We start from the raw sequence: 14,193 nt of genomic DNA on the forward strand, positions 1-14,193 counted from the left end.
GAGCTAGTGGAGCATCCAGGACTCAAACTGGTACCCATATGGGATGCTGGCACTGCAGATGGTGGCTTTACCCACTATGCCACAGCGCCAGCCTGTCAACATGGGAATTTAAGGAGACACAGATATTCAGTGCATAAAACCCTGTCACCCACATGCCTGAGGAGAGCTGGGTCAACAGGCTCCATGTGGCAGTGTTTGTATACCCGAAACACAAGCAACACTCAAAGCACTGATACAGGAATAATAAATTAAATGTGGTGTATCCATGGGCTACCATTCTGCACAGCAAATGAAAGGAAGACACTAGATCTCTGTATGTGTGCCTGTGTGGAGGAGTTGGTTAGCTCCCAGAACTATAATATGAAATGAAAAAGGCAAGTTTCCAAATGAACATTCAGTACGGTATCATAAACACATGAGAGAAGCTTCTATTTTAGGGGCCGGCATTGTGGTGCCGCAGCTAAGCTGCCACTCACAACACTGGAATCCCATCCAAGTCCTGGCTGCTCCACTCCGCATCCACCATCCTTCTAGCGTTCTGGGGAAGTCATCATAGAACAGCCCAAGGACTTGGGCCTCTCTGCCACCCAAAGGAGACTCAACAGAACTCCAAGCTCCTGGCTTTGGCCTGGCCCAGCCCCGGCTGTTGCAGCCACTTGGGGAGTGAACCAGTGGACCTCTCTCTCTCTCTTTTTCTCTCTCTCCACCCCACTCTGCACCTTTCAGATTAAATAAATTTAAAAAAATATTTTATTTATAAAAATCACCAAGCTGGGGCTGGCACTGTGGCTCGGCGGGTTAAATCCCCAGTCTGCAGCACTGGCATCCCATAGGAGTGCCAGTTCAAGTCCCGGCTGCTCCACTTCTGATCCAGCTCCCTGCTAACACACCTGGGAAAGCAGCAAAATTCCTTGGGTCCCTGCACCCATGTGGGAGAAGCTTCAGGCTCCTGGCTTCAGATTGGCTAAGCTCCAACTGTTGTGGTCATTTGGGGAGTGAACTGGTGAATAGAAGACCTCTCTCTCTCTCTCTCTCTCTCTCTGCCTCTGCCTCTCTCTGTAACTCTTTTTCAAATAAATAAAATAAATCTTTTTTTAAAAAAACATTTATTTATTTATTTATTTGGAAAGCAGAACCACAGAAAGGCAGAGAGAGAGAGAGTGAGAGCGAGCGAGAGAGAGAGAGGTCATCCGTCCACTGGTCCATTCCCAGATGGCCACAACACCTGGAGCTGCACCAATCTGAAGCCAGGAGCCAGGAGCCAGGAGCTTCTTCCGGGTTTCCTACATGGGTGCAGGGACCTAAGGACTTGGGCCATCCTCTACTGCTTTCCCAGGCCTTAGCAGAGAGCTGGATCAGAAGTAGAGCAGCCGGGACTCAGACCTGTACCCACATGATATGCCAGCGCTGCAGGCAGCAGCTTTACCCACTACACCACAGCACCAGCCCCTAAAATAAATCTTAAAAAAAAGAGCCGGCGCCGTGGCTCACTAGGCTAATCCTCCGCCTTGCAGCGCCGGCACACCGGGTTCTAGTCCCGGTCAGGGCGCCGGATTCTGTCCCGGTTGCCCCTCTTCCAGGCCAGCTCTCTGCTGTGGCCCGGGAGTGCAGTGGAGGATGGCCCAGATGCTTGGGCCCTGCACCCCATGGGAGACCAGGAGAAGTACCTGGCTCCTGCCATCGGATCAGCGCGGTGCGCCGGCCGCGGTGGCCATTGGAGGGTGAACCAACGGCAAAAGAAGACCTTTCTGTTTCTCTCTCTCACTGTCCACTCTGCCTGTCAAAAAAATAAAAAAAAAGAAAAAAAAAGAAAAGACCAAGCAAATATTCCATGGAAGCTGTTATCCATCCTGATGGTAAGGTAGGAAGAGGAGAGAAAAGGCACAGAAGCCAATTGTTTCCATCTCGTTGAGGGGTCCCTGAGCTTCTGACCTACACACAGCCCGCTTCCTGCCTTCTCTCCCACTTGGGAAAGAGGATGAACCCGGCCCCTTGGTCCCATGGGTTCCTGCAGCCCACTCCCCAGTGGGGTGCTTATTGTGGCTCCCAGGTCATTTCTACAAAGGCTAGCAAGGGCTTTTCCAAGCGCAACACCTTGCTGCTGCCAACTCCCTCCTCAAAGGACACAGGTGACACCGTTCGGATATGAGACACAGTGACTTCTGAGGAAAGCCACAGGTGCATTTCCTGGAGTCCTCACTCAATAACCAGGGAGGGGCCGGACATTGTGCTGTGGGTTAAGCCACAGCCTGGGACATTGGCATCCCAGCTCTGGATACTTCCGATCCAGATCCCTGCTTGTGTATCTGTGAAAACATCAGAAGATGGGACAGTTGCTTGGGCGTCTGCACCCATGGGGGAGACCTGGATGGAGTTCCATCAGGCCCAGCCTTGGCTATCGCAGGATGTTTTTCACTGGTAGTGAACCAGTGGATGGGAGAATCTCTCTCTCTCTCTCTCTCTCTCTCTCTCTCTCTCTCTCTAACTCTGCCTTTCAAATAAATAAATTGATCTAAAAAATAATCATATTAACCAGGGAGATTCTTCCGTGGAACAGTCTTGGAAGCCAACATCACACCCCTTCTTGGGAACAGGTGTGAGGATAAGCAAACCTTCACTAACGGAAAAAGGAAAACAACAAACATGGATCCGTAGGCCAAGAGCAAGTCAGAGCCTCACATTTGAGGATCCTCGTGGCTGTGCCCAGGAGGGGCAGCTTCAAGGAAAATCGCCTCTGTTCAGCCAGCCTCGGTGGAGTTCTCCCCTCGCCCACCTGTTCTCACACAGGGAGTCCCAGTCTCACAGGTTGTCCAGCATTGCTGGGGGCCAACAGGCCGGTCCTTCCTCCCCTGCCTGGCAAGAGAACTCTGTGCCCTCCAACTGACCCTGTCACCCTACTCGCCCCCATGCCCCCTCTACCCGCTGCCCCGTCTGCAGCCCCCAGTGGTAAGTCCTCCTCTTGGGGGCAGACACTGCAGCTGGGAGTGAGCACCCAGCACTTCCTGGCTTTGGTATCCAGCTCGGTGGGAGCCAAGGGTCTGGTCCTGCTCCTCGAAGCCTGGGGACAACCTCAGCAGACAGGAAGGAAAACAGACAGAAAGACAACTGCTTCTCTGCTCTGGTACATGACCCTGCCCCACGCCCTTATGCTGAACGGATTCTCCTGCAGCCCTAGAGGTGGGTACTGCTATTTTTTTTTAAGATTTATTTTTTATTTATTTGAAAGATTTACAGAGATAGGGGTCTTCCATCTGCTGGTTCACTCCCCAAGTGACCACAATGGCTGGAGCTGAGCTGATCCAAAGTCAGGAGCCAGGAGCCAGGTGTTTCTTCCGGGTCTCCCATGTGTGTACAGGGGCCCAAGGACTTGGGCCATCTTCCACTGCTTTCCCAGGCACATTATCAGGAAACTGGATTGGAAGTAGAGCAGTCAGGACTCAAACCAGCACCCATATGGGATGCCAGCACTGCAGGCCACGACTTTAACCCGCTGCACCACAGTGCTGGCCCCAAGTATTGCTATTTTAGTACCTCCTTATATGTGGTGGATATGTTATGAGACCCCCAGGGAGTACTGAATCCTACATACACCATTTTTCCTATACATACATACCTGTAATAATTTAATTTTTAAATTGGGCACTGTGAGAGAGCAGCAATAACAATAAAATAGAATAATTATAACAATAGACTGTGATAAAATTGCCAGTATTGCTAATCTTGTGCTTTGGGGCCATTATTAGGTAAAATAAGCATTCAGATGCCACCATAGTAGATCTGATAAAATGGACGGCTACTGGAGCCCATGTCTGATGTGGCAGGCAAGACACCTGCATCCCATATCAGAGTGCCTGAGTTCAAGTCCAGGCTCCGCCTCCAGATTCCAGTCTCCTGCTAATGCAGACCCTGGGAGGCCACAGCCTCAAGTAGTTGGGTCGCTGCCACTTTCGCCGGAGACCTGGGTTGAGTTCCTCACTCCCAGCTGCCATCTGGCCCAGGCCCGGCTGCTGCAGGCATTTGGGGGAATGAACCAGTGGCTAGGAACTCTCTCTCTCTCTCTCTGTCTCTCTCCAGCCCCACCAGTCTGCTGGTGGGCCCTTTTTCCATCACCAGAGTCAGAGATCCTTGAAGCGAGCCGTGCCCAGTCTCCTGTGAGATTCGAGTCTTTCTGCCTTTTCCAGCTGTTGGCATGTACTGCCTCACTCACACTTCCTGCCCCAGCAGCCCGTCTGCTCCAAGTTGCTCTTCCACAACCATGCTGTCTCCCACCTGTCAATTTCAGGCCCAAGAGACACAGCAAAAGTCTCAAAAGGCACATTTGCATCTCACCCCCATCAGCAGAGTGCAAAGCACGGGTGGGGTGGGGGAGGGGGAACAGTTGGTAATAAACAAATAATTGGAGGTAGGAAGCTCCACAACAGAAGGAGAAGGAAAAATTATCCAGACACAACTAAATATAGATTCCACCTTGGGCCATGTCACCGGGGTGCAGGCGCTTACAGCAGGTGTTTAGCTTTGCATAATGCAACACACAAGACTCTGCTATCACAGCAAGGGGGCCCTTGGGAAAGAGCTGCACCCATCACTTTGTAGATGTAGAGACCTGGGGAGCAGAGAGGTGACAGCACTCACCCCAGGGCCCACGGCTGCTAAGTGCCAGGGCGGGGACCCCACCCCGGGGCTCCCAACAACACTTCTAGTTCTCTTTCAGCAACTCCAGTGGCTTCTCAACAAAGCTGTGTGAAAAAGAGGGGTGGGGATGACAGCAAGATCAGTTTATGCAACTCTTCTACCGGATGCAAATAAAGAAACAGGAACGGAAACCTGGTTCAGATTTGCCCACCTACAAATAACACCCAGAAGAAAGTTGAACTCTGAAAATAGAAGAGAGTGGCCTCTGATGTGACAGGAAGCATCATGGCTATTCTGAAAGTTTCAGAGGCTGCCTGCCGAAAGTCTCATCCTCAAACTTAGAAGTTTTCAAGTCGAACGTAAGCTTCTCCAGGACGCCAAAAACTAGCCCGAGTCGGGGAAATGCTATCCTCCCAGTCATTCATCCGGTCCTCACGGAAATCCAACGAGGAGCTGAGAAGTGGTGTCACCTGTGTTCCCGTCGCACGTCTGAGAAGACTGAGGTGCAATGAAATTCAAAGATATCCCGAAGTCCTGCAGCTGAGCCTTGAACCTGAGGCTGCCAGGTTCTTTTCAGAAGGTGTAGTGGAAGAAAACTCAGATTTGAAGTCAGGAAGGTGTAGACTTGAAGCCTGACTGTGCCATTTACTTGCTCTCCGGCATTAGGCAACTCATATCCTGTGCAGAGCCTCAGTGGACTCATTTGTAAATAGGAGGAACAGGGGCCAGCGCTGTGGCACAGTGAGTTAAAGCCCTGGCCTGAAGCGCCGGCATCCCATATGGGCGCCGGTTCAAGACCCAGCTGCTCCATTTCCGATCCAGCTCTCTGCTATGGCCTGGGAAAGCAGTAGAAGATGGTCCAAGTCCTTGAGTCGCTACACCTGTGTGGGACACCGAGCGGGGCGGGGGGAAGCTCCTGGCTCCTGGCTTCAGATCGGCGCAGCTCTGGCTGTTGCAGCCAATTGGGGAGTGAACCATCGGATGGAAGACCTCTCTCTCTCTCCCTCTCTCTCTCTCTCTCACTCTCGCTCTCTCTGCCTCTCCTCTCTCTGTGTAACTCTTTCAAATAAATGAATAAATCTTAAAAAAAAAAAAAAATACGCATGTGGCGACTCTCATGTGGGTTCAATGAGCACCCAGCTCAGGGCCTGGCACAAGGCAGGCTCTCCGACAAGGGGTCTTTGTTGTTACTAATACCCACAGGGACAGTTCTTTTCTTGTCATTCCACAGCTTTCCCACCTACTGATTGCATCTTGCATGACTTACAGACACAGAGAGTAGAGTTCCTCCCTTCTCACCTCCTTCCCAGATTCATTTCTTGCTAAGAAAGCTCTTTGAGCAGAGACTCACTTACCAAAACAATCGGAGGATTTCTAGAACGTAAACGGGAAGGAGAAGCTGCCCAGGGCTCCGTTCATCCGTGCGGTAAGTGGCAACTGCCTACTGTCAGCCAGACTTCCAGGAGGCCACCGTGAACTCGGCAGGCACAGTCCCAGGCCTCCGGGTTCTTAGTCCTGTGGTGAGGACAAATGTCCGGCAAGTCACTGGCGCCCCCACTGTGACTCAGACCCCGCTGGTCTGCTGACTCTTGGGGGGTCCAGTGTCAATGAGCAGATAGAAGCCCCTTACTCGCTTCTGCTTCCTGCACGTCTCTGTAAAATCCATCTCCAGCACAGCGTCCACTCTCAGCAGAGGGTCGGTGCTTAGAGATTCCCGTCACTGCTGCTCACGTTCTGGTGCCGAGAACGGACCTCACGACCGCGCCTGGGGGCAAGGAGGGCTGGAAACGTGGCCCTGGACTGGGCAGTCACTTTTCCACACCAGGAAAGCAGGCCCTGAACCTTTGGTGGGCAGTCACCTCTGCCATAGCCAGGAACAAACCCAAACTCATCAGTCATCTTAATACCTAACGAAAACAACACAGGAAAGTGGGAAATAGAGAAAAACAAGTGGGAAGAAGGTATGTCAAGTATACATGATATTGTTATTACTCATTTGACACAAAATTCAAAATGAAATAGTAAAATAAATACCTCATAATTGTCAAATGATGAACCACCCAATGTAAATCATAAAATTTTATGTACTTAGGGGCTGGCACCATGGTGCAGTAGGTTAATCCTTCGCCTGCGGTGCCAGCATCCCATATGGGCACCGGTTCTAGTCCCGGCTGCTCCTTTTCCAATATAGCGCTCTGCTGTGGCCTGGGAAAGCAGTAGAAGATGGCCCAAGTCCTTGGGCCCCTGCACCCACATGGGAGACCCAGAAGAAGTACCTGGCTCCTGGCTTTGGATGGGCTCAGCTCTGGCCGTTGCAGCCATCTGGGGAGTGAACCAACGGACAGAAGACCTTTCTCTCTGTTTCTCCCTCTCACTGTCTGTAACTCTACCTCTCAAATAAATAAATAAAATAAATAACAAAAAAACCTTTACGTACTTAAAACATTAGCATCAAAATAAGACAAAGGAAAGTTCTTGTAGTGGGTGGCTTTAAATCCATCTCTTAGAAAAAGGCTTATCAACCATTATAGAAATGAATCACATTCTGGGGGAATGGGTGTTGGGATATAGCAGGTTAAGCTGCCACTTGTGGTAACATCATCCCATATTGGTGCCAGTTCTAGTCCTGGCTGCTCCACTTATGACCCAGCTCCCTGCTAATAGCCTAGGAAAAGCATGGAAGATGGTCCAAGTACTTGGGTCCTTGCTACCCACGTGGGAGACCCAAAAGAAGATCCTGGCTCCTGGCTTTGGCCTGGCCCAGCTTCAGGTGTTGTGGCTGCTGGGAACAGAGCCAGGGGATGGAAGAGTGCTCGCTCTCTCTCTCTCTCTCTCTCCCTCTTTTTCTGTAACTCTTTCAAATAAACAAATCTTTAAAAAAGAAGAAATGAATAAAATTCAAGAAGTCTTGACCAGTAAAATTAACACTTATAGTTTAATGGATATATGAGAATAATATTAAAAGTCCATGAAGGATATAATTACAAGAAAAGTGTAAGCACTATGTATTTGACCTACCTGTTAAGCTGCCTGTTGGGACACCTGATTCCTTTATTGGGAATGTCTAGATTCAAATTCTAGCTCCAACTCCAGCTTCCTACGAATGTATACACTGGGAGGCAGTAGGTGATGGCGTCAGTATCTAGATTCTCACCACACACATGAGACACCTGAATTGAACTCCTGGCTCCTGGTTTTGTCCAGGCCCAGTCCTGGCTATTGTAGGCCCTTGGAAAGTAAGCCATCTCTCTCTCTGTATGCCTGTGCCTCTCAAATAAATTAAATAAAATTTTAAAAGTAAGTCTACTTTAGTGCAAAAAAAATTGAAATTCATGCATAGCTTTTATGTAATAGCCTTTGCCATGAACTTTTTGAAGATTCTTCCTATGAAGAGAAATGAGTTTCTCCCTAACGGAGATTGCACATTTTTTTCCAAATTCTCATGAGACATACTCAAATTACATGAAACCACAAAAAAAAAATTCCCAAAAGTAAAACTCTGACAACACACACTTATGAACTATAATGGAATACATTTAGAAAAGAATGAGGGAAAAAAAAGGCTTATTGGAGAGAGTCAAGATGGCAGAATAAGGAGGGAGCTTACTGCTCTAGTCCAGGGGGAGATAGTTTTTTAAAAGTGGAGAGAGTGCAGTCTCAGGGAAGAGTTAGGGAGAAAATGACAGAGGAAACTCCAAGCAAATTAGAGGGACACTGTGACCTACGTGGAGGGTGTGGACACACACAGCTTGGGACCCCAACAGCCGAGAACCTCAGCAACAGCTTTGGAGTGAGGTGAGACCAGACTGCAGCAGCCCAAGCCACTGGCAATAAAGCTGCAGGAAGAGCCTGGCTGGAGTCCGGCTTGGAGCCCAGTGCAGGAAAGTGCACCTGCCAACCTGGAGGGAAAAACAAGGGGCACATATCTCTCTCCCCAACCACCTGGCACCAGCATCCTGTAACTAGCTGAGAGAGGGCAGGCACCAATTCGGACACATGTAACAGCTGCTCCATCTTGTGTCCATACACCCAGCAACCAGCCCAGCGGAGACCCCTGAGTCTGGCTAGGAGAACTGACGGGGTGGGTGGGTGCTCGTGACTGTGGGAGCCTTGTGTGTCGGGATTGTGAAAACACTGCATCTGTGTGGGAGGGCGCAGGGTGTGGCTGGGACTTTGGGTGGTCATTGTCGGCGGCTCCAAATGCTCAGGGCTCCCTGATTCCCTGGTGAGGGTCATTGCTGGAGCATCCATGTTCACACTGAGGACTGCATGGATTCTTTGTGTGGTTCTTATGTCAGTGCAGATGAAAACTGTACCCACTGGGGCCAGTGCCCAGCCATTGGTCAACTTTGAGGAGAGGAGGTGAGCATGACACCAACAAAGCAGAACAAAACTCTATGCTTAAAAAGAGAGAGAAAGATTTACCACACCCAACTTGGGTGTCACCTTAAACACGCCCCTCAACCTGAAGCACTGAACAGAGCTCTCTGACCACAACCAGCACACACCTCAGGGTATTCATGGAAAGAGAAGACACAACATTAGGCCACAGAGGCATAGTCAAAGATAAAAGCCATCATGGGGGGAAAAAAACCAACAAGGACCACCACCACAAATGTCTACTAATAAATGCAGTAATTCACAAAACAAGAATAAAGAAGACAACATGATGCCCCCAAAAGAATACAACACTTCAATTCTAGAATGTGAAGATGAAGAGATTGACGAAATGCCAGAAATGGAATTCAAAAAAATTGATGGTAGGATTACTTAGAAGTAATCAGAAGCAAATCCATGAACCAATGAAATCTGTACATGACATGAATGAAAATTTTTCCCAAGAAATTGAGATTTTAAAGAGAAATCAAAATAAAATATTGGAAATGAAGAATTCAATAGAACAAATAAAAAAATGCAGTGGAAAGCCTTAAGAACAGACTAGGTGAAGTAGAAGAAAGAATGTCTGAGTTAAAAGACAAATCTCTGGAAATTTTACAGCCAACTGAGAAAAAAGAAGAAATAAGAAGACTAAAAAACAGTGTTGGAGATTTATGGGATACTATCAAATGACCCAACATATGGATCTTGGGAGTTCCTGAAGACATGGAAAGAAAGAATGGATTAGAAGGCCTTTTTAGTGAAATAATTACAGAAAACTCCCTAATTTGGAGAAAGAAAGGGAAATCCAAGTATAGGAAGCACAAAGAACTCTTAACAGACATGACCAGAAAAGATCCTCACCTTGACACATTGTAATCAAACTCACCACAGTAAAACATAAAGAAAAGATTCTAAAATGTGCATGAGAAAAACACGAAACACGAGATTGCTTTCCAAGGACCTCCAATTAAACGCACAGTGACTTCTCATCAGAAACTCTACAGACTAGGAGAGAATGGCAAGATATAGTCCAAGACTTAAGAGAAAAAAACTGTCAACCCAGAATACTGCACCTTGCAAAGCTCTCATTTATGAAGGAAGGTGAAATAAGACCTTCCATAACAAACAGAAATTGAATTTTTCACCACTCTTTCAGCCTTACAAAAAATGATTAAGGATGTGCTACACACAGAAACATGGTCATCACTATGTAACAAAGGGAAGGCAGAAAATCTCCCAGTAGAAGCACAAAGGTACTCCAAAGTAAACAGTATGGAAAAAGATATTCCATGCTAATAGAAACCAAAAAAGAGCTGATGTAGCCATCCTAATATCAGACAAAATATACTTTAACACAAAAATTGTTAAAAGAGACAAAGAAGGGCACTATGTAATGACTAAGTGATCTATTCAACAAGAAGAAATGACTATTATAAATGTATATGCACCTAATTACAGGGCATCTGGCTATTTAAAAGAAATGTTGATGGATCTAAAGAGAGAGATAGACTCCAATACAATAGTAATGGGAAACTTCAATACCCCACTTTCAGCAATGGACAGATCAACTAGACAGAAAATCAGCAAGGAAAACAGAGTTAATCAACACTATAGACTGAACAGATATCTACAGAGCTTTCCACCCTATTTATAGGATCACATCATCTGCAAACAGGGATAATTTGACCTCTTCCTTTCCAAAACGTACCCCTTTGATTTCTTTTTCTTGCCTAATGGCTCTGGCTAAAACTTCCAGAATTATACTGAATAGCAATGGTGAGAGTGGGCATCCTTGAATTGTTCTGGATATCAATGGGAATGCTTCCAACTTTTTCCCATTCAATAGGATAGTGGCCATGGGTTTGTCATAAATTGCCTTGATTGTGTTGACGAATATTCCTTCTATACCCAATTAAAGTTTGCATCATGAAAGGGTGTTGTATTTTATAAAATGCTTTCTCTGCATCTTGAGATCATGTGTTTTTTGTTCTTCAGTTTGTTAATGTGATATATCACATTGATTGAATGGTGAATGTTGAACCATCCCTACATATCAGAGATAAATCGCACTTGGTCCAAGTGAATGATGTCAAGGACGTCAAAGATCTCTATGATGAGAATTACAAAACATTAAAGAAAGGAATAGAAGAAGATACAAAAAAATGGAAAAATCGTCCATGCTCACAGATTGGAAGAATCAATATCATCAAAATGTCCATACTACTGAAAGCAATTTACTGCAATACAAATCAAAATACCAAGTACATTCTCCTCAGAGATAGAAAAAAAATGGTGCTGAAATTCATATGGAAACACAGCAGACCCCAAATAGCTAAAGCAATCTTATACAACAAAAACAAAGCTGGAGGCATCACAATACCAGATTTCAAGACATCCTACTGGGCAGTAATAATCAGAACAGTCTGGTACTGGTAAAAAAAACAGGTGGATAGACTAATGGAACAGAATAGAAATGCCAGAAATCAACCCACTCATCTACAGACAATTTATCCTTGACAAAGGAGCTAAAAGCAATCCCCAGAACAAGGACAGTCTCTTCAACAAATGTTGCTGGGGAAACTGGAACTCCACATGCAGAAGTATGAAACAAGACCCCTACCTTACACCTTACACAAAAACCCACTCAAAGACCTAAATCTACGACACAATTCCATTAAATTATTAGAGAACACTGGGGGAAAGCCTGCAAGACATTGTCATACGTAAAGAGTTCTTGGAAAAGACTCTAGAAGCACAGGCAATCAAAGCCAAAGTTGACATATGGAATTACATCAAACTGAGAAGCTTCTGCACTGCAAAAGAAACACTCAGGAAAGTGAAGAGGCAACTGACAGAATGGGAAAAAATATTTGCAAACTATGCAACTGATAAAGGATTAATAACCAGAATATATAAAGAGATCAAGAAACTCAACAACAACAAAGCAAACAACCTAGTGAAGAAATGGTCAAAGGGCTTAAACAGGCATTTTTCAAAAGAGGAAATCCAAATGGCCAACAGACACATGCAAAAATGCTCAGGATCACTAGCCATCAGGGAAATGCAAATCAAAACCACAATGAGGTTTCACCTCACCCCAGTTAGAATGGCTTTTATATACTAATCAACAAACAACAAATGCTGGTGAGAATGTGTAGAAAAAGTTACCCTAATCCACTGTTGGAGGGAATGTAAACTGGTCTATCCACTGTGGAAGACAGTATGGAGATACCTCAGAAATCGCAATATAGACTTACCATATGACACAGCCATCTCACTCCAAGGAATTTATTCAAGGGAAATTAAATCAGCATTTAAAGGAGTTATCTGTACCCCCATGTTTATTGCAGCACAATTCACAATAGCTAAGATACAGAATCAATCCAAATGCCTGTCCACTGAAGACTGGTTAAAGAAATTATGAGATAACTACACAGTGTTTAAAAAAAAGAAAGAAAGAAATCCTGTTGTTCACAAAAACTTTAAGAGAAAAGTCTATATATACTGTCTCAGAGTCTAAGAAAAAATGGTAGGCCTATTCAATTCATTTTCTCATTTTATAGAATCAGTGTAAGACAATATTTGATATATATCCTTATCTATGTCTATCAATCAACACATATATACAGGTTGAACATCCCCTGTCCAAATCTGAAATCCAAAATGTTCCAAAATCTGAAACTTTTGGAGCTCCCAGATGATACCCAAAGAGGAAAACTCCACCCCTGTAATGTGTTGCAGTGAAAACACAAGCACGGGGCAGGCATGTGGCATAGTGGGTAAAGCTGCTGCCTGCAGTGCTGGCATCCCCCATGGACGTCAGTTTGAGTCCCAGCTGCTCCACTTCTGATCCAACTCTCTACTATGGCCTGGGAAATCAGTGGAAGATGGTCCAAGTCTTTGGGCCCTGCAACCATATGGAAGACCCAGAAGAAGCTCCTGGCTCCTGGCTTTGGATAGGTCTAGCTCCTGCCGTTGCAGCCATTTTGGGAGTGAACCAACAGATGGAAGATCTCTCTCTCTCTCTCTGCCTCTGCTTCTGCCTCACTGTAACTCTGCCTTTCCAATAAACAAATAAAGCTTTTTTTATTTAGCTTCCCCAAAGGCCCAAACAGGCAGAAGGAAGGCCCAAGCCAGGAGGCTGGAGGGAAATGTTTGATCCCAGGTGGGTGGCATGGGGAGGTGAGGAGGTGGGGCTGCATTAGCAGGAAGCTGGAACTTATAAGCCACTCAAGAGGCTTCCACCCTTAGCTTATAGTTCTGTGCAGATCAACTCATTCCATTGAGGGAGTTTCACCACAGAGTGGCTGGAACAATAACCCAGCGTCAGGCCCAAACTTCAGATTCTAAACAGAAGCACCTGTGTGGGACTAGGATTGCTGAGTCACCCTCCCAGGACAGGAAAACACCTTCCAGGTTACTACAACCCCCACAGCACAGCAGCACGACAGGCCCCTTGCCCAACCCAAACCACACCAGACCTTGGCGTTACTCGGTGCCCGCCCAGCACAGAGAGGGCCAGGTTGCTGCCACCACCTCAGGACATGCCGCTCAGCAGAGCAGCCGGCGAAGAGGTGGGATATCCCAGTGAGGCTTCCTCGGCAGTGATGAATAAAGCTTAAAAAAATAAATAACACAAGCACACTGAAAATATTGTATAAAACTACCTTCAGGGGGCTGGCACTGTGGCATAGCAGGTTAAAGCCCCGGCCTGCAGCACCAGCATCCCATATGGGAGCCAGTTGGAGTCCCAGCTGCTCCACTTCCAATCCAGCTCTCTGCTATGGCCTGGGAAAACAGTAGAAGATGGACCGAGTCCTTAGGCCCCTGCACCTGCATGGGAGACCTGGACAAAACTCCTGGCTCCTGCCTTCAGATCAGGACAGCTCCAGCCTTTGCGACTACCTGGGGAATGAACCAGCGGATGGAAGACCTCTCTCTCTCTCTCTCTCTCTCTCTCTCTCTTTCTCTCTCTCTCTGTAACTCTTCCTTTCAAATAAATAAAATAACTTTAAAAAAAAAAAGGGCATTGCTTGACTAGGTAGGATTTCTTTGGGCCCTGAATGTACTTTATCTGACACTATAAAGGTGGTAGAAATCATTATACATGTGTCCAAACCCAAAGAGAGTACACCAGGAGAGAATTCTAATGAAAACTACAGGCTTTGGGTGACAGTGAAG

The sequence above is a fragment of the Oryctolagus cuniculus genome, chromosome 4 (genome assembly GCF_964237555.1).
Source record: "Oryctolagus cuniculus chromosome 4, mOryCun1.1, whole genome shotgun sequence".
Classification (NCBI taxonomy): domain Eukaryota; kingdom Metazoa; phylum Chordata; class Mammalia; order Lagomorpha; family Leporidae; genus Oryctolagus; species Oryctolagus cuniculus.